General features: G+C 42.9%; 3 long non-coding RNA genes across 3 annotated transcripts in view; 2 read left to right on the forward strand and 1 right to left on the reverse strand.

Moving 5' to 3' along the window:
• The window catches only part of LOC132541358 (uncharacterized), a 400,798-nt gene that overhangs the window by 179,709 nt on the left and 200,140 nt on the right, over window positions 1-20,949 (forward strand). The window lies entirely within an intron of this gene.
• LOC132541220 (uncharacterized) lies at window positions 2,870-4,029 on the reverse strand. The gene is made up of 2 exons (XR_009552389.1): window positions 3,905-4,029; window positions 2,870-3,403 (listed from the first exon to the last, which is right to left on the reverse strand). It is a non-coding gene; the product is annotated as an uncharacterized LOC132541220 (long non-coding RNA).
• LOC132541221 (uncharacterized) lies at window positions 9,378-10,259 on the forward strand. Its single transcript, XR_009552390.1, has 2 exons — window positions 9,378-9,508; window positions 9,737-10,259. It is a non-coding gene; the product is annotated as an uncharacterized LOC132541221 (long non-coding RNA).

Genomic DNA, 20,949 nt, shown 5'->3' on the forward strand with positions numbered 1-20,949 from the left:
AGCTCTGGACAGTGAGGGGTCTCTGGAGGCTGCTACTGACCTGGGCCTAAACAGAAGTTGAGAAAGAAGAAGAGAAAGGGAAACACAAAGTAGAGTTTGACTGAGTTTGGAGTATTGCACCAAAGTGAAAAACTAGGTGGAGGGTGAATGTAGATTTTTCAGCTCCTATAGGGGGATAGGGGCAAAGATCTTTGGTGGCAGTAATACTGTTAATATACACTCCTATTAACTCGTAGTCTTATAAATCATTACTTAATCAATATGAGAGGGGAAAATAGACTGAATATCTTGAACTTCTTGATGTATAGACCCTAGTTCTGAGGATATATTCCTTCAGTCTAAGCACTTAAGATTTCAAATTGGTAACCTGATTGAATTTTAGCAGTGGTTTTGAACTATTAATATGTTTCTCCTCTTCTTCACACCAGAGGGGATCTAAATATCTCTACCAGGAAAAGAATACTAAAACATAATAAAAGAGAAGGGGAACCAGACAAGTTGGAATTATGAACAGAGCCAGGGATTAGCTGTCTGCATCTGCTGAGGTGACTATACTTGTAGATTTCAGAACAATGCTTATTTGACTGTGAAGCTGACCCAAGATTTGAAGAGGTTATTCAAATATGGGGGTGAGCATGTCACAATGGCCAGAGAAGAGAAGATATGAGCCATAATTGATGGGCACAATGATTGGTAATGATTTCACTTTCCCAGTCATTGTGTAGTAATGTAGTATGTTCCCATTGCATTTTAATCTTATAGAATGAAATCAAGCTAACTGGGCTTGTGAATAATGTTGATTCACAACATATCATTGTTGCAATGATGATTCTGGGCATTCTAGCTCTGTAAAGGGTCTAGCAGCCTCCATACCTATTGAAACTTGAATACTTGACAACCATGACTGAACTCTGGATCTTTTCAAAGCACTGTGAGAATGGAAATTTACACTTGGACTTCAGAAGATGATAAAAATAAAAATGGGGATAAGGATAAAATGGGGGTAAGTATGTGACAACACAAAAATTTAATGGGAGGGCCAGATTGTGGTGTACTTGCTATAGCATATAATTACCATGTGCAAGGACCCATGTTCAAGACTCTGGTCCCACCTATAAGATGAAACAATGCTGAAAGTCTCTCTCTCTTTCTCTCTCTCTCTCTCTTTCTCTCTCTCCTCCCCACTTCACTCTCAACTTTTGTCTCTATCAAAGAAAAAAATAATCCACTGTGATGGTTTTAAAGTGTTCCTCAATCAAAATTCTTTGACACTTATCTCACTGAAAAAATATTTCCCACCTTTTGGGAAACCTGTGACTTTATAACCAATAGAATATGGTAGAAAAGGCAGCTTCTCTCTCCTCTCCCTGGTCAACCAAGGATAACACAAAGAAGATCACCTGAAAACATAACAAAACAAGATGCAGATTACCTTGGGAACCTACCAAGTCACAGGTGAGTGCAAACACATGTGGCTGGTGGACAGAGAGGGGCCCAAGGAGAGATTTTGGGGGCTGAGGAGCAACTGGTAACAATCCGATAGTTTGCCAGTTGAGGCACAACCTCCAGTCTGAGTTTTATCAAAAAACTGCTGACAGGAGGAGAGGATCCCCTAATTCTCACCAAAGGGAACTGTGAGTCTCCACTGCTACTGTCCCTTGGAGGCTGGAGCAACAGCAGGGACGTCCTATGATGACATGGGGCCAGTCAAACTTGCAAGTAGCTCTAGCTCCACATGACAGCTGTCAGAAAACACAGCAAAGAGCCTGAATAAACATAGCTGCTCTGTCCCACAAGACTGGGAGAAAGCTAAAACGGTTATTTGACATCGTTCAGCTGTGTGGTGATTTGTTAGGCATAGAATGATCAGGGTACATCCACATCTTCGGCCACTGACAACTTATTTTCATCTTCCTTAAAGTTGTTGGTGTTGCTGAGAAGACAAGAGATGCCCCTGTGAAAGCACCTATCAAAAATCGGCCGTGTTTTATCATTAACGATCTGCACCGTCTGGAATTTAACTCCATCTACACAGGGGTCAGCACATACAAGGTGGCTGAGACCCAAGTGACTTTAGGCCATTTTGGCTGCCATAACAAAATACCAGACAAAGTAATTTACAAGCAGCAGGCACTTATTTCCACCGTTCTGGAGGCTGAGAGGTCCAGGATAACAGCCCTCTTCTGATGCCCTTTTCCTTCCTTTCTCTCTCTTTTTCCTTGTTTCTTTCTTTTGATCTTTATTTTCTTTGAGCTCAAAGCTTCTCATTTGTTAAATGGCCTCATGCATTCTTTCAGAGGAAACTCATTTTTTTCTGGAATGAACTAATTGTCCAATTCTGTCTCTCTCCAAAGCCCACCATTTATAAATCAACTTTTTAAAAAAGCATATTTATTTATTTATCTATCTATTTAATGAAAGAGTCACATAAAGAAAGATAATAGAAAAGGACTAGAGCAACTTATCTCTGGCTTATAGTGGTGCTGGAGATTGCATAACCATTATGCTATCTCTCCCTCCCAGAAATCAACTTGATCTCCCTTCCACAGACCTTTCTTTCAGCCACTGGATCCATCTCCCTGGGTATCCTTCATCTCAATACCCGATCCTCTAACTGCCTTCAACAGAAACAGGGGGAACTTTCACACACAAGAACAACCAGACTTTATGCTGAGAGTGCTCAGCTCACTGCACCTTCTCTCCACACATTTCTCCCTAAAAGGCCCCATGTCCCCCCTTATATGGAGAAAATATGACCCAGTCATGCTCCACCCCAAGATGAGATGATTCCCTGTGCTGTAGGATGTCCCTTATTTGGGAATTGAAGACAAGGGACCAATGGTGGCTGTATCACAGAACACAAGAGAGGCAGGTGAGAAGTGGCTTTATTTCTCCACAAAGTTGGTCAGAACATGTAACACCGCTGTGGGGCAAAGAGGAAGGGGACTCCCAGCTCCTGGAAATAAGGGGAGAGTTTAGGCCTCACTGTGGACAGTCATCAGTCAGCCCAGGAAGAGTGAGCAGAGTTCAAGATACTCCAGGCCGAGATTCTCCTAGTCCTTGGGTCACCTACTCCTCTGAAGCCACTCCCTCAGCTCAGCATCAGGGTTCAGGTCAGCAGCCCCCAGAACCCCCACACTGCCCAGCACTGCCCTCGTCACAGGACCCCGAGCTCTGGCGCCGGCACCCATGGGCCCTGTGGCGCCTGTGAGAGCTCAGGCAGCAGCCAGGCTGGGAGCTGGGGCCATGGCAGCCCCCAGAGCTGGAGGCACAGCCTGAGGAGGCCTGGGGGGAGCAGTGAGCAGGACTCTTGGGGGGGCACTTGGGGGAGGGGCACTTGGGAGGGAGCTGGCTCTGCTGCTGGCTCTGCTGGCAGGACATCTGGGCGGATGAGGTGATGAGTCTGGAAGGAAAAAGAGCACCTTGTGAGCTCACGAGCCAAGGTCCAATGTCCCCTCACTCTGGGGTCCCTGAACCTCTCACTTCTGAGACCCTTCAGCCAACAGCTGGAGGACATACTGTGAGCTGCTGGAATCATGTTGGGTACCCTCTCCCCCAAGTTTGCACAGGATCCCCATACTGCTCCTCCTCCACAGGTAGGCTCAGTGTCTCAGAGAAGAACCTCCCTCTAAGGTGTACCTTCTGAGGAGCTCTCTGAAGGAGACTATCATAGTATGCAGGGAAAAAGGAATAGAAAAAGCAGGAGCCAGGAGCCTCTGGCCTCTGCCAATCACAGAATCCCTGTCATACCCAGAGCAGCACCTTCCTGCCCCCTCCCTTCCCTGCTGTTCTCTGTGGAACCTCATCTCTGGGGAGTCCTTTCTAGATCTTTCCATTTCTCTGTGCTATGATGTAGTCTGGTCCCAGCATCTTAGCCCAAGTCCTGTCCCCACTGAGGACTCACCAGATGCAGAGGAGGCCACAGAATCTGGTCCTGGAGGCTGTGGTGAGGACTCAGGGGCAGGAGCCTTATATCCTGTGCTGTGCCTGTGACACAGAGTTCTTGCATGCTGCTTAGTCACAGATGGGGAGGGAACAATCAGAACTTCTAGGACCAAGCTTCCAGCCTCTTTCCTCTGCACTTACACAATGTCCAATTAGCACAGTTCATCCAGGAATCATGGTGACTATCCTCATACTGTCCTCTTAGCCTACAGAAGCTGCACACATCCACCTCTCTCTTTCTCCTCTTCTTTTTGCTCATGTGCTATTGATGATTGTCTCTGTGATGTCTTTGGAAGAAATATGGTCACAGAAACATTCTACTCCTGGGCTGAGGGCACAGAATACTTGCTATACAAATGACTTGTATACTTGAGGCTTTGAGGTCCCAGGTTCATTCCTTAGCACCACCATAAACCAGAACTGAGCAATACTTTGCCCCCCCCCTCTCTCTCTCGTAAAATTTAAAACATAATTCTGCTCTTGCCTCCATAATTCTATTACAGTGGATTGAAAAATGAGCAAATGAACAAATCAAAAAATGAATTCCATGTGGCTGGGTTCCCCTTGGGTTCCTGACTATGTGGGCAAGGGGTGGGGGGCTTGTCCTACAGCCTCCTGGCATGACTTTATGGTACCTGAGAGCAACCTGGAGATTAAACTCAATGGAAGCAGTGGCAAATGTGTGTCATGGATTCAACTAGTGCAAAATTATTTGCTGTGGAATCTATTATGATACCTTGCTATGGTCAAGAAAAATAGAATAGTGGGCCAAGGAGACAGGTCACCCAATAGGGCATGGCCCAGGTTTGAACCCTGGAATCACATGGGCATATTATAGCTGTAGGGAAGCTCAAAGATGGGAATAGAACAAATGAAACTAAAAGTATTCTTATGGGAGGAAGCTAGGATATCTTTTTTAGGTTTGTTTAAAGGGGCCTGTGACTTCAGTAAGATTTGCCTAAGCCTGATAGTTAGCATGCAGGTGAGTTAGGAGTTTTGTCTGGGAAAATGACAGCAGAGTTGAAATAAGACTATAAAGATGTATTAGGGCAGGAATGCATATTTTCTTAAAGTAAAATATTATACAGTGAATGCAAGTATTATTACAAAGAAAAATGTTCATGTCCAACTTCTCGTTGGTGAAATTCTGGTGGTATTAGATAGGAGGCACTGTTGATTAAATGACACCAAATGAAACCCGTTTTTTTGTTTATTTGTTTTCCTTATTGCAATCAGTGTTATCACTGGAGCTCAGTTCTGACACTATGGATCTACCACTCCTTGCAGCCATATTTCTTTTCTTTTCTTTCTGTTTTTTTAATGCAGAAAAGAAAGAAATTGAGAAGAGAGGGAGGGAGGGTGAGAGAGAGAGACAGAGACAGAGAAACCTACAGACCTGCTTCACAGTTTGTGAAGCTTCCCCCACTTCAGGTGGGGAGCAGGGCTTCAAAAACCCAGATCCTCACACATGGTGATGTATAGGTTCATCCAGGTGTGCTACCACCTGCCCCCTATGAGACCTGCCTCACAGGGAATATGTCTTATTCTTCAGCGACTGTTAAAGCTGTAAGATTGACTTCTTGCCAGTTGTCTTTCTCATCTCACTTTTTTTGTTGTTATTTTTAATTTTGTAGTAGCTTTGTCTGTTTGAGAGTTTATTTAAATAAAAAAGGTCTAGCTTGACCTTGGGATGTGACAAGGATAAGGATGACACCCACCACGGTTTTCTCTCCAGCAGACTTAGTCCTCCCCTTGTGATTCTTCCTCCTGCTAGTATATTCTGTCTGTCATGAGTTCCTGAGATCCCAAAGTTAAACTCTGAACCAGGCCTAGATGTGTGTGGGGCACCATATTTAACTCTGGAGACTTGGTGACAGAGATACAGGGTCTGGCCATCCAGGGATGACAGGTAGCAGAGAAAAAAAAAAAAGAAGGACAAGTGGTGACTTACTCTTGGGGAACATTTGGGAGAAATTGCAAGGTGTTGGAGAAGCCCCAAACCCATCTGCAAAGCTTTTCATTTCTGCTAGACTCAGCTACACAGAGGCAAAGTACCAAGGCTCATTGGAAACAAAGCATAGACAATCTTCAGTAATGAAGCAGCAGCAGCTGACCAGTACAATTTGGCTCTTGGAATGCCATCTTTCAAGGAAGCCTGAGCATCACTGGGGAAGAACTTGAGGCTGTCATTCCAGAGGGAGGCAAATTTAAATTGAGTGAGTCTCTAGAGCATGTCAATAAAGAGGGGGGAGAGACAGATTTCACCCAACCTAGGAGAGGCACAAAGTAGAGGAGGACGTGAAGTCAAGGATAAGGCCTGCATTGTAGACAGACTTAGAATAGGAGAGAATCTGACAGAGAGAATGGAGTGCGGCCTTTGGGGGAACTTAGAGACATCTGCTCTTCCTCTGTTCCTGTAAAGATTGAGCCAACCTCCTCTAAGACTTCTGGAGCTGACTTTGTGTGGCTTTCCAGTAGATGCAGGGCTGGGTTTGGTGACCTGAAAAGTGACTTTCCCTGGGTAGAGCACACATGTTATTATGTACAAGGACCTGGGTTCAAAGCCTCCAGCTGCCAGTTACAGGGTGGAAGCTTCATAAGTAGTGAAGCAGTGCTGTGGGTTGGGTGTTTCTTTTTCTTTCTCCCTCTCTATCTCCTGATCTCTTTTCAATTTCTATGCCTATCAAATAAAGTTGAAAAATAAAGATAGAAGGAAAGAAAGAAAAAATCAGGAGGGAGGATAAGAAGACCGGAAATGATGGATTTGTTGTGCAGGTATTAAACCCTAGTGATAGTCCTGGGGCAAGAGAGAGGAGAAAGAGAAAGGAGAGAGAGAGAGAGAGAGAGAGAGAGAGAGAGAGAAGGAAAGAAGGAAGGAAGGAAGAAAGGAAGGAAGGAAGGAAGGAAGGAAGGAAAAAGGAAAGAGAAAAGAGAAAGAACAGCTTAGAAGAGGGTCACAGGAGGTGATGGTGTGACTTTACTGATCACCTGTTCCCATCCCAATCAATCTCTTGAGCCCAGAGATTCAAACATTAGATTCTGAACTTTGTGGACAAGGAAGGGGTAGGAGCCAGAAGCCAGAGGAATTTTCAAGGCAGTCCATGTTTAGATGCTAAGCTACTTGGAGGTCAAGTGTTTACTTCTTATTCACATATTTTGGCTTTAATAGCCCTGGGACTTGAAACTCAGATAGGCTCTGCAATGGAACAGTCACCTTGGGGACAGACAGGAAGCTCCTTCAGTCAGGTGACAGTAAGGATGTGAGCTGGATGGAGGCAGGATGAGTAGAGTAGACTGTTAGATGACAAGAGCTGTCAGACTGGTCTCTTTGGAAGATCCCAAGAAACTGCATGGAAACACTCTGTGACTACTTCCTAGTGACAGTCACTTAAATATATTTGTCATCTCACCTTTTAGTCTTAGATTACAAAGTTCAACTTAGATTAAGGTTACAGGAGGCTGGGTGGTGGCACACCCAGTTAAGGTGGTACACACAGTTAAGGTGGTACACACAGTTAAGCATACCAAGCACAAGGACCTGGGTTTGAGCTCCCACTGTACACCTGTAGGGGGTCTGCTTCATGAGCAATGAAGCAGGTCTGCAGGTGTCTATCTTTCTCTCCCTCTCTTTCTCTCCCTGTCCTCTCTCAATTTCTCTCTGTCCTATCTAATAAAAAATTAGACTGAGGTTACACATTACAAAAAGCACTCATAATTTACATATAAAATAATAATGTTAGTTGGAAAGGCCCTTTTTGAAATGTAACCAAATTCAGATAAATTGGAAATCTGAAGGAGAATGCTAGAGTAGCTGAGACTTTCTGGTATTCACATCAAGTTAAAGGAGCATAAAAACATATGATTATCTTAACACATGTGAGAAAAAATATTTTTAAGAATTCTGTTACTAATCTATGATAAAAAAAAACTCTCAGAAAACAAGAAATAGAAAAAAACATCATCAATCAAAAAAATCTACAGCCAGTATCATGATTAGTAAAGTGAATTTTTTTCTGTCTAAGCTCAGGAGCAAATAAGGGAGAATCTATGGAAAGGAATAGTCTGAAAATAGACTGTGGAACCAGGAACTTGTAGAGCACAAAACTTGCATGCTTGAGGTTCTCGGTTCAATTCCCACTACTATATGTACCTGAATGGTGCCCTATCTTTAGTGTCTTTCAAATGAAGCTCTTTTTTTTCTCACATAAAATAAATGAAATGAATCTGAAAATGATAATAAAAGTAAACTTCAAATCATGACTAAATTTTATTTTAAGCAAAGATGTAATGACTTTTGAGTGGAGGAAGAATAGTCTTTTTTTTTTCTGTTACTGCATTTTGTTTGTACATAGCTGGTCTGAAAAGATAAAATAGATTGCTTAATTCTCAAATAACACACATGCTGCAGTGAAGCAGTTAGTCTGGACACAACAGACCCACAGTAATGACGTGTATCTGCATCTGTCTTTGCTTTCTCCTTCTCCTTCTTAGTAATTTCAGTTAAGCAGCTAGTTACATCTGGAGTTCTGAGCCCCTTCTCTAAACAACTCTGCTGCTATCCATTGTCACTTTGAGACCATGAGATTCTCTTAGAAGGATTCCTTCCTCACTCTCTCTCTCTCTCTCTCTCTCAACACTATTCAGCTCTGGCTTATTGGTAGTGCTGGGGACTGAACCTGGGACCTCAAAAGATCAGGCATAAAAATCTTTTGCAAAATCATCATGTCTCCCAGGCCTCAGAAGGCTTTCTTCCTTATACCATATCTGCCAGCAAACCTCCATCTCTATTACCACACATCAGTGACATCCACAGCTGTGTACAACTATGTCTTGAGAATGTCCAAAAACTTCATGACCCCTTTGTGGCTTATAGTGCAAAAGCTGGACTTTCATGTTCAAGTTCTCTGTAAACCTTTCTGCAATCACTCTTCACCATCAAATCAGATAGGCTGACTAGTTTAAATGACAGGTGGTCTAGGCTGCAAGATACTTCAAGAAAAGACATATGTCATATCTTATTTATTATTTAATGATGCAAAAGGACAGAGCCCATGCTGAGGCATGGATGTAAAAGAATGAATGAATCAATGAGGGTTTTGGTGGTGGAGGACCTAGCTAGTGCCTATGGTACAATATTCAAGGACAAGAGTTTAAGGCCCTTGTCCCTATCTGCAAGAGGATGCTTCACAGGGGTGAAGCAGTGCTGCAGGTGTCTCTCTTCCTCTCTCTCCCTTCCTCTTGACTTCTTTTAGACCTATTAAATAAATAAATAAATGCATATTTTTTATTTTAGTCTCGTAATAATGAACAAATGAATGATTGGAGTTTGGGAAGTAATCCATGCTCACAGGATATCCTGGTTCCACCTTGTTAAAAAGTTAGGCTCATGTCCAGGAAGACACAGGAGACAGGGAACTAGGAGTGGTGCTGTCCCCTCCCCTCCTGTGACAGCAAGAGCATGCCCAGGACATGTGTCACAGGACAGCATTGGATAAAAGGCTGCTGTGCCCAGATCCCTCATCACAGCCTCCAGGACCAGCCTCTCTTGTCTCCTCCACAACTGGTGAGCATAGGGGAGAGCAGAACCACCACAGGGGTGCTGGGCAGATAAGCCACAACTAAATGGGACTCACTGGAGGAGGGTCATAGTGGACAGCAGTCAGCCTGGAACAGTGATAGCCAGGAATGGACACTGTGGCACCTGCTGAGGTCTAGGAAGCCACAGTAGAGTCCATATGGGTTTGAAGCTTGTGCATTGACACAAATATTGTTGTGTCTTTTTTCCTTCCAGACTCATCACCTCATCCGCCCAGATGTCCTGCCAGCAGAGCCAGCAGCAGAGCCAGCTCCCTCCCAAGTGCCCCTCCCCCAAGTGCCCCCCCAAGAGTCCTGCTCACTGCTCCCCCCAGGCCTCCTCAGGCTGTGCCTCCAGCTCTGGGGGCTGCCATGGCCCCAGCTCCCAGCCTGGTTGCTGCCTGAGCTCTCACAGGCGCCACAGGGCCCATGGGTGCCGGCGCCAGAGCTCGGGGTCCTGTGACGAGGGCAGTGCTGGGCAGTGTGGGGGTTCTGGGGGCTGCTGACCTGAACCCTGGTGCTGAGATGAGTGGCTTCAGAGAAGATGGGGACCCAAGGACCAAGAGGGCCCCAGCCTGTATCATCCTACCCCAGGCCCCACCTCCCCCTCCCAAGGAGAAGCCTGATCTCCAGGGAGCCTCTCCTGTGTGATACCTGGACCACACAGCTCTTTTCTGTCCTGACCAGTGACAGCAATGCCATGGGGACCCAGAGAAAAATAAAGCCTTGCTCTCTCATCACCGTGTGCTTGTGTATCTTTCATTCTGTCTCTCTACTCTATTGGGTTTGTGCCTTTCTTTCTGCCATTTGAGTTCATCACTGCCCCACAAGGAATGCAGGGTCCTAGAAGACTAGAAAAGCAGGGGAAGTGGGTCTCAGTATAGTGAAAGGTGAGGCAGCAGGGGACAGAAGGACATGGTCAAGAAGACCTGAGACCTGAGACTGTTGGGAAAAGGAGTGGATTGATTGATTGATTGATTTAGAGACAGAAATAAAGAGAGGAAGGTTAAGCTGCCCTCTGTCAGGTGGGGGCTTATACATGGTCCTTGCACATGGTAACACACCAACACCCAACTCCAGGAGTGAATTTGCCACCAAGTGCAGGTGAGTGTCTCTCTCCCAATGAATTTACAGGCTCAGTTTTTTCTTGTTGAACTATTTCTGGCATCTTCATTAAGAACCAGAGCATTGGGAGTCCAGCAGTAGCACAGCTGGTTAAGCACACGTGGCCCAAAGCACAAGGACCTGAGGAAGGATCCCAGTTTGAGCCCCCGCTCCCCACCTGCAGGGGAGTCGCTTCACAAGTGGTGAAGCAGGTCTGCAGGTGTCTACCTTTCTCTCCCCTCTCTGTCTTCCCCTCCTCTCTCCATTTCTCTCTGTCCTATCTAACAATGATAATAACAACAACTACAACAATGAAAAACAACAAGGGCAACAAAAAGGGAAAATAAATAAATATTAAAAAAAAAAGAACCAGAGCATGGGGGAGATATCATAGTACCTATGCAAGAAGCCTTCATATCTGAAGCTCCAAGGTCTCACTTCCAATCCCTGGCACCTCTATATGTCGTAACTAAGCAGTATTTCTGCTAAAAATAAACAAACAACTAAATCAAAGAATGCCCAGGGAGCTATCTCAGCCTGCCAGAACACCAACTTGCATGCCCAAAGCCCCAAAAGCCACAGGGTCAATTCGTGGTACCACCTTATGGCAGGGCTAAGTATTGCTCTGATCTCTCCCTCTCCCTTCTTTCGCTATCATAAACAAACAAACAAATGCTTTCAAAAAGAAGCAGATTAAAGTAAGTTAGATAGTCATATATTAAGAGAAGCACGGACAAAGCACACAGTTCTCAATAAGGAGAAATCCATCCATCTAAGAGGCATCTGGAATCATGACATTTTGGGCAATAACCAGATTACCATGGTATCTAGTGGGAGGAGGCTAGAGATACCACTCAGAGTACCACAGGACACAGTACCAGTGACAGAGAATTACCTATTCCAGATGCCAATGGAGCCACGGATAAAAATGCTCAGGGCAGGATAAAGAGATGTGGGGAGGAAGGGGCTATTGAAAGAGAGTTAAAGAGATTTATACTCCACTGAGTATAAATGCCTCAAAGAGAATAGGTGGGGAGAGAATGAGTTAAAAAGAAGATGCAGAGTGGAGGGAGATGTGGGGTAAAAAAATTATTGGATTAGAAGACAACTAGGAAGAAAAGGGGAAGAGGAGTGAGAAGGAAAATGTATTAGTGCTCATCGTGGCTTAGGGAATCCTGTCAGATAGGTTATCAGTTTTCTAAGCTGTGAATGTGGGTTACAAACTTAAAAAAAAAACTCTATAGAGAGTCGGGCAGTAGCACAGCAGGTTAAGCACAGATGGTGCAAAGTGCAAAGACAGCTGAAGGATCCTAGTTTGAGCCCCCGGCTCCCCACCGACAGGGGAGTCGCTTCACAGGTGGTGAAGCAGGTCTGTAGGTGTCTGTCTTTCTCTCCCACCTCTGTCTTTCCCTCCTCTCTCCATTTCTCTCTGTCCTATCCAACAACAATGACAGGAATAATAACTACAACAGCAAAACAAGAAGGGCAACAAAAGATAATAAATAAATAAATATTTTAAAAATTCTATAATCTCAAATGGCATAATCCTCAATATTGAAATCCAGAACAATTAAAGCCTCTAAAATCCCAAATCTTGAAACGTTCTGGGGGGGGGGTTAATTGTTTAAATGAGGTTAAAAACAATGTATTTATGACACTTTATGAAAAGGTTATTGATCTGAGAAACAAAAGCAAAACAGATTCCTTTTAAGGCCACTTTACACAGTGAGGAGAAGAATTTGTATTATTATTATTATTATTATTATTTTGCAAATGCAGATGCACAAAAGGATTCATTCCATAATGAGGACTTGTCAATATTTTCACATGCTTATACAGTGCTTATTCATAAAGCCAACAGTGTGAGAGCGCATTTTCATGGAGTAAAATTTGCATGCAAATGCACAAAGCAAATTGAATACTATGAAGCTCTTTACACAAAAACCTCCAAGAGTGGAAATGATACAAGGGTTAAATGCACAGCATGGCAGATTATAAGATATATTGCTGAAAATTGAATAGGAAAAGTAATATCAGACGAACAAAACACTAAAAAGAAAATGACGTATGACAAAGCAAACTTGAAGTATGATAAAGTTGATAATGAAAACAGGTTACTAGCAATTGCATGGATGTGACCAGATGATACCCATACAGCTGGCTGACTTTCAGGATCATTGCCTTTACTTTGAATCACTGCAAAAAGCAGTTGTATTCTTTAGGGGGTGACTCCTCATAGAACATATTCATGTTCATTTTCTCTGTATTATTGTTCAGCAAAACTCCTCTGATTCTATATACTCCAACATGAGTGTTTCCATTGAATGTTTTTAAAATCTTCTGTGCAGTGCTTTTAAAAAAATTTTTTATTACCTTGGGAGTTGGGCAGTCTCGCAGTGGGTTAAGCGCACATGGTGAGAAACGCAAGGACCGGCATAAGGATCCCGGTTGAAGACCCAGGCTGCCCAGCTGCAGGTGGTAAAGCAGGTCTGCAGGTGAGGTGTCTTTTTCTCCCCCTCTCTGTCTTCATCTCCTCTCTCTATTTCTTTCTGTCCTAACAATGATGGCATCAATAACAACAACAATAACTACAACAACAACAAAAAACAACAAGGGCAATAAAAGGGAAAATAAGTAAATAAATAAAAGTTAAATAAATTATTACCTTTATTTATTGAATAGAGACAGACAGAAATAGTGAGGGTATGAGAGCGAGAGAGAAGGGAGAGAGAGAGAGACACCTGAGACACTGCTTTACCATTTCCAAAGCTTTCCCCCTGTAGGTGAGGACCAGGGACTTGAACCCGGGTACTTGAGCACTGCAACATGTTCACTAAACCAGGTGAGCCACCACCGGGCCCCTGTGCAGTATTTCTGTGTTGCTTGGGGGTGAGCAGAAATCCACTCTGCATCCCCTCCTAGACAGACCACCCATTTGATGCAAACAATAGTTATCATCAATCAACACCATTGCTTAAGTGTTTTCTGATCCTGCCCTGGGCTTGAACAGTTTTGAGCCAATCAGTAGTTTTACTACTGTCTTCTAATTGGTTTGACCTTCATTCATTAGTAGCTCCCAGGAGTTCATCGAATAGAAAGAATGTTAACACAGAGAAATGACACACTTTTTTTTAAATTGAGGTTCTCATCATTTTCAGTAGTGTGGGCACTCACCTGGATTTTAGCCCAAATGCATTGGGGGAAAGCTTCACATAAAGTGAAGCAATGCTACAAGTGTCTCTCTTTCTCCTCACTCCTCAGTTCCTCTCTGTCTCTATCCAATAAATGAATAAAATATTTTAAAAATGTAAAAAATAGACATAGAAACCAACCCAGGAATATTCGGCCTGGTAAAGAGTGTTCTCAGTGTACGTGCTATTCTGGTGTTTTCTACCAGTCACGTTTGCTCTCAAATATTATCTGGGCCACCTTCCTCTTTTTTTTTTTAAACCAGTGTTATCACTAGATTTTGGCGCCTGTAACAATTCTCCATTCTTCATGATCTTTTGTTTTCTTTCCTTTAAATAAAAAGTGAGAGGCAGAAGGAGGCAAAGAGCAGAGAGAATATAACATTACTCCTCCACTGACTCTCCACAGGTGCTCCCATGTCATGGACAGGGCCTTGAACAGAAGCCCTGGTGCACAGCAATGTACGTCCTCTATTAAGGGAGTCCCCATAACCTCCCTCTTTTGGGGGGAACACTGCCTTTGGTGTCATGAATTCCTCTCAGTTGTACCACCTGAATCAGTGATCATGGTGAGTTGGGTTCTTAACTAATAGTTCCTGTTGCAAAACCATTGACAGTTGCTACCAGCCCTAAACTCATCTCCACCACTCTCAAGTGATACCAATGACAACATCCAAACATATCTAGGTAACAGGAGATGAACACTCAGAGCTCTTACCTAAGCCTGAGATCTCCCTGGCACAGGTCTACTGCAGCAATCATCAACTTGAGTCATAGTTAATTGAGGACCTGTCCTGCCCCGCTACCTGTGAGCTACTCTACCAGCACTGAATCATATTCAGGTTTGACCTTCTCAGACCTGCTCCTTATTTCCAGACCCAAGACAGTGGAGGGAAAGGAGGTTCACAAAGCAAAGGAGGAGGTGGAAGATGAGAGACAGAGCTGGCACTGTCTCTTTCCCATTATAGTTCCTCCAGAGAGACTTGGGTTGTGCAATGAGGAGTTAAAGCCCTTATACTTTTCCTGATGGAGGGGGTTTATCCACTTTAGACCCTCAATAAGCTCCCATGCCTACGATTCCCAGCTAGTGTCTTGAAAGTCTAGCAAGACACAAGGGGAGCCTAGCTGTCTTCCAAACTTGCCTACTTGGTTGAGGGAAACTTATATCCTCTGGCCATATCAAACATTGGGTATGGCTGCCTCCCCTTCCTGTTTTCTCCTTCCAGTGTTTTTCCTAGTCTGAACAGTAATCACAGAGAACTGTTTAGCAAGTCCACTGATGAAACTGAGATACTAAATCTCAGTCTCTATGTTTTCTATGCACTCCAAAATACAACACCCCCCAACCCCTGAAATTACTGTTTCTCTACAGTAATTGGAGGCTGAAAGAACTGGTAATTTTCCCTACATGAAACATAAAGAAAAATCCAAAGCAGAGGCCAGGCAGTGGCACACCCATTTGAGAGCACATGTTACCCTGGTAAGGACCTGGATTTGAGGCCATGCTCTCCACTTGCAAGTGGTAAAGCTTCCTGACTGGTTAAGCAGGTCTGCAGATGTCTCTCTGGTTCTCTTTTTGTCTCTCCTTTTATGTATCCCCCTCCACTCTTAATTTCTATCTGTCTTATCTCATCAAGAAGGTGGGGAGAGACTGGCTGCCAGGAGCTGTGAATTTTAGTAGCAGCCCTGAACCCTAGCAATAGCCCTAGGGCAATAAAATAAAGAAATAAAGAAGTAAGGAAGAAAGAAGAGAAGACAGGAAGAGTGAGAAAAGAGTAGAAAGAGCCACAGCATTTTGTTCTATGTTGAAAACATCTCATCAAAATCTACAAGTTAGCCAATCTAATACTCTAAGATATAAACTATACTGATGGAGATTGGAATCTGTCAGTTTCCTCATCATAAGGTGGGAGTTTCTTATTTTCTGTTGCTTACAAGTTAGGAATTTCTTTTCAAGTCTAAATCAAACAGGAAAAGCTTCCTTTAACTTCCTCATACTGGTGGATATTTATGGAATCATTTCTATGGTCATCACAAGAGTGTTACATCTCAAAATGACAAGCCTGGTTGGATTAAGAGTTTGTAACCCAGATGAGAAAGCAAGGCCAGACTGGAAGAAAATGGCATCCTTATAATGCTGATGATTTACAAAAACATCTAGAAAACTGGCACTCAAAAGTGTGAGACAAAGAAACAAACAAACAAAAGTATGAAACAAGAAAGCATGTCCTAGTCAACACTTTCATGTCTAAGTCCTATGTTCCTAGGTTCAGTCTCTAGCAACACCATGAGTTCTGGTGGTGGGAAATGTGCGAAGTTGTACCCCTCTTAACCTATGGTTTTTGTCAAACTTTCCTTTTTATAAATAAAAATTTTTTAAAAAGGGAAAAAATGGGGTGGTGAGAGGAAAGGAAGAAAGACAGTAGCCAAACTACTTGGCTACTTGGTGGGGGATAGCATAATGGTTATGCAAGTAGGATTTCCTGCCTGAGGCTCTAAAGTCCCTGAATCAATTCCCAACACCACCATACAACAAAACTGAGATAAACTGGGGAAAAATTTGTCAAACTGAAAGCCATCATAAAAAGTTTTGAGAACTACAGCGGCTGTAGGTAGGTAGTAGATGATGGGGTCACAGAACTTTGGTGGTGGTTGCAGTGTGGAATTATATCTCTGTAACTTTATAATCTTGTAAATCACTTATATAATTATTTAAGTTTAAATATAAAGTTGAAGAAAAAAAACTGAAAAGTGCTATAGTCATAAAATACTAACAGATCATTGAAATAGTCCCCAAGAAAGGTCAGTGAGTGTACTTATTAGACAAAGATAAAGCACAATTCTTTCTGTTGTCTTCAAGGTGCTGAGATAAATTAGGTCTCAATAGCTAAGTAATATATAGCAATATTGTCTTGCCAATTAAGAGAATGACAAAGAGAAACAAAGAACCAAACATAAATTGCAAAGTGCAATAATGAAAATGAAATTTAATATAAGGCAGACAGTTTATAGCTCACCTAAGCAGGCAGAAGGAAGAATTTGTGTAATCAGTTGTGGGACAATTATAACTATCCAATCAGAGAAAAGAAAGTTAAAAACAAATTGAGGGGTAAATGGGAAGAATTTCAAAGGACCGTGACTAAAGTATACCAGAAACATAATATTCATGGTGTAGGAACTGAGCAAAAAGTAATAAATGTAAAATGGTATATGAACAGATAAATGAACCTAGACTCGGGCAATCCAAGGGTTAAGTAAGCAATTACAAGACAGGCCTGGGAGTCTGTAAGGCTGGAGATAAATACAAGGGCAGACTGAGAAAACAGCCTGGGAACCTGGAGTCAAGAAAAAGAGATAACTCCAAGGACTAAAAAGACCCCCTCCCCTTCCCTGCACCTGTGGGCTATAGATGTAAAACTTTCATGTAACCACATTGTGTAGCTGAACCTTGTCATGTAGCCATGTAATCTGAAAGGTATATAAACCTTAATAGGACTTGGGTACAGGGTCGATTACCAGAGAGCTGGTGTGTCAGCCCCTTGGTAACTCAGTCCTAGCTAGCTAGAATATAATAAAGGCTCTCTGCTTTTACATCACTGTTGGTTCCTTGTGGATTTCTTTATAATCACGGACCCAGGTACAACAATGGGAAATTTTGTCACCTTTATTAATGGGTTCAGAGCTCATTTTTGGGGTGACAAAATGTTCAGAAGTTATTGACTATACGTATACAACTTTGTGAACATAACAAAAACAAATTGTCTGCTCCAAATGTGTGCATTATTTTATAGCATGTGAGTTACATCTCAACAACAATGAACAGGTAGCATTTTCCATCTGTCTCCTCCTATCTTACTAAGTGTGACTTAGGTGGTGTCACCAAGTAGTCACAAGTCAGTGACGGTAGAGTGTGAACAATTATCTCTGAATGGTCAGGAAGATTCACCTTTGACTGTTAAACTGTCTAATCAAAATTTTCCCAGTGAGGTTACCCTGAGAGGCTGAGTACCTGTCTACATAAGGTTGAGAACATGCTCATGATCACTCATCCAAATCACCTTCTTTGTTGTCTCTGGGTGGTGGGACAACTCCTCTCCTTGGAAATAGGACTCCTGGCAGCAGAGACCTTTGTTGGGAGTTACCCTCATGCTACCTGCCTATCTGGGAAAGGCCAGCTTATTCTCCAGGATTAAGGGCTAGGACAGTAGAGTGCTGAGTTATTCAAGACAGGCAGGAAGAGATGGAGCAGAGGAAACCCAGTAGATGATGACTTACAGTTCTGAAAAACAGAGACAACTCCCTACTTCCAGTTCCTGAATGCCTTGCTTTGGAACATAACACAACTGTAGTGGGGTTGCTCTTCCAATTTTTGTTCTCAAAAGACTCAAGATTCCACCCATGTTAGTCCAAAATGGCTCCTTCCTTTGTTTCCAAACAACATAAAAATATATACAATGAATGCTCACCTCTTTAGGGTATCTCAAACCCCCAGGTTTGTGTCATTTCTCCTGAATATATGTCTCCTATGTCAGTCAGTCTGTGAGTTCCCAGAGAACAGTGATGGGCTCTTCCTGCTACTATGTTTACATTTCTTTCCATGAATCTTGGTCCATGGCTTATACTTAACAAACGTTTTTTTAGAAAGCATGGATGGCTATAGATGAATCAAGGGAGAGTAAATCCCAGAAACATAGGTGTGAATTACCATGATGAAGAGTGGGACTTAGATGTGCAGTTTGTGGAAAGCAGGAGTTCGGAGATCAGATGGACTGGGATGAGGTCCACCACACTGGACTGTATCTTCCCCCAGTCTAGCATTGCCCCAGGCCTGACAACCCTGCCAAAGCTGGTGACCACAGGACCATATTGTCAGCACACTTCTATCTTCACCTTACCAGCCTCAGTAACAGACGATGTTCCTGCTGTCCTTTCTTGTGGTGGTATTGCCTGAACTGTATCCACAGGTAAATCTCTAGCAATTTTGAGAAATGTCCTTGAGTCTGGAATAAAGATGTCTTATTCAGGTGCTTATAGCATTTAGCACTTGGTTTTTTCACTTTTCATTTATTAGTGATTTAGCCATATTTTACAAAAATATAAAAGGATGGAGAAGGGCTTAAGTTATGGGGGGTGAGAATGTTTTTCAGACAGCTATTATGAGGAGATGAGAAATTATACCTATGTATAAACAGCTGTACTGTAAGCTATTAACTCTCCAATAAAATGATAAAAAAAACCTCTGAAAATAAGATAAAAGATGTCAAGTTCCCAAAATAGTGTGTGTAAGTCACCACATACTCCATTAATGTTTTCTGTCCTCACACCCATAGTTGCCATAGTTCTCATAAAGTCCAAGAGACCACTGGCTACTATTTGTTATCAAGTTGACTTCTTCTGGTCATCTATATTCTACACGAGTGAAACCATCCAGCAATTGTCCTTCACCTTTGAGTTCACATAATATCATCACTTCCTATCCCATCCACTCTGTCCCAAATGACATAATTTCCACTTTTCTTAAACAGAAGAGCAATATTTCATTGACTAAGCCTCTCTCAGCTTCTTTATACAGCCTTCTGTCCTTGGGTCCTCCACACTTTGGCTACTGGGAACAGTGTAGCTATGAGCATAGGGGTGCATATGTCCTTTCTAAGTATAACACTGGATACTTAACTCTCTCTTTGTCAATGTGTAAGTGCCTCAGAGTTGGCAGTCAGCTGAGGTAAAGAACAAAAACCTCATCACAGACCCCTGCAAGCGTCAACCCGGCTTTGACCTAGCACGTTATGATTGGGCCCTCCTCAATCGCTATCGAACAGGCCATGGCCGGTGCGCCGCTATGTTCCATCGCTGGGGAGCCAGAGACGACCCGAACTGCCCCTGCGGCTACAGACAGACTATGACCCACATAATCAACGACTGCCACCTCTCCAGATTCAAAGGAGGTCTCGAAACTTTACATCAGGCTCAACCTGACGCTGTTGACTGGCTATGGAAGAAGGGCAAACGGTAGAAGAAGAAGTGCCTCACTCACTCTATTCCTTCCTGAACCAGGCCATCCATTCTCCCACAGATATTTCTAAAGAATGAGCTTAGATCTCTGTTTCAAAAAGGATGACTTGAAACACAAAAAAAGGGAAGTGAAAATTAGGCTCCCCTACCTGAAAACGGGGAGCCAGACACAGGGGCTTCAGTGTGTTTAGAAGAATGAAATATACTTGTCAAAAATAATTTCATTTAGGTTGTCTAATATTAAATTAATTTTCAGTTGATTTGGGTTATGGTCACTTTCCCCCACATCATGTAATACATAAGTAGTAATTTATCTTCCAAAATGTATTGATTTACTCTTTGAGTGAGTGGCATAAAACCACTGCTCTGCTACATGCAGATTGAACCCAAGGCCTCACTCATGTAGTTTCTGCACTCTACTTGCTGAGCCATCTCCCCAGCCAAGGAAAGTCATCATTTATCAGGAAGATAATTTTGAAAGATTTTAATTTTTTAAATTTATTTTGTTGCCAAGGTTATTGCTGGGGCTCGGTGTAGGCACTACGAATCTACCACTGCCAGCAGTTATTTATTTTTTCCCCTTTCCATTGTAAGTTGTTTTTTTATTAGATAGGAAAGAGAGAAATTAAGAGATGATGGATGTGGAGAGAGAAAAAGAGAGAGATAGCAGCAGACCTGTTTCACTTCTTGTGAAGCGAACCCACTGCAGGTAGGGAGCAGGGGCTCAAACCTGGGTACTTGCACGTAGTAATATGTGCACCGCTACCTGGCCTCCTAAAGATTTTTTTAATTGATAGTTTTTTTAACTTTTAAAATGTATTATGACAAATAGTAAAATCCAAATGAGAAAAGCCTTACTTGGCATGAATAGATTCCACACCAGCATAGTACTTACTATTATATCAAGGCTATTAGAGGCTGGGGGGAGGGTAATGGCTAATGCTTAACGGTTAATGCAGACAGATTCTGGTGCCTGAGGCTCCAAGGTCTCAGGCTCAATCCTTAGTACCAATATATGCCATAGCCAAGCAGTGTTCTGGTAAGAAGAAAAAGAAAAAAAAAGTAAATAGGGCTCTGGGCCCAGGCGCACCAGGGTAAGCACACATAGCACTATGTGAAAGGACCC

Source organism: Erinaceus europaeus, chromosome 11 (assembly GCF_950295315.1).
Source record: "Erinaceus europaeus chromosome 11, mEriEur2.1, whole genome shotgun sequence".
NCBI classification, from domain to species: Eukaryota; Metazoa; Chordata; class Mammalia; order Eulipotyphla; family Erinaceidae; genus Erinaceus; species Erinaceus europaeus.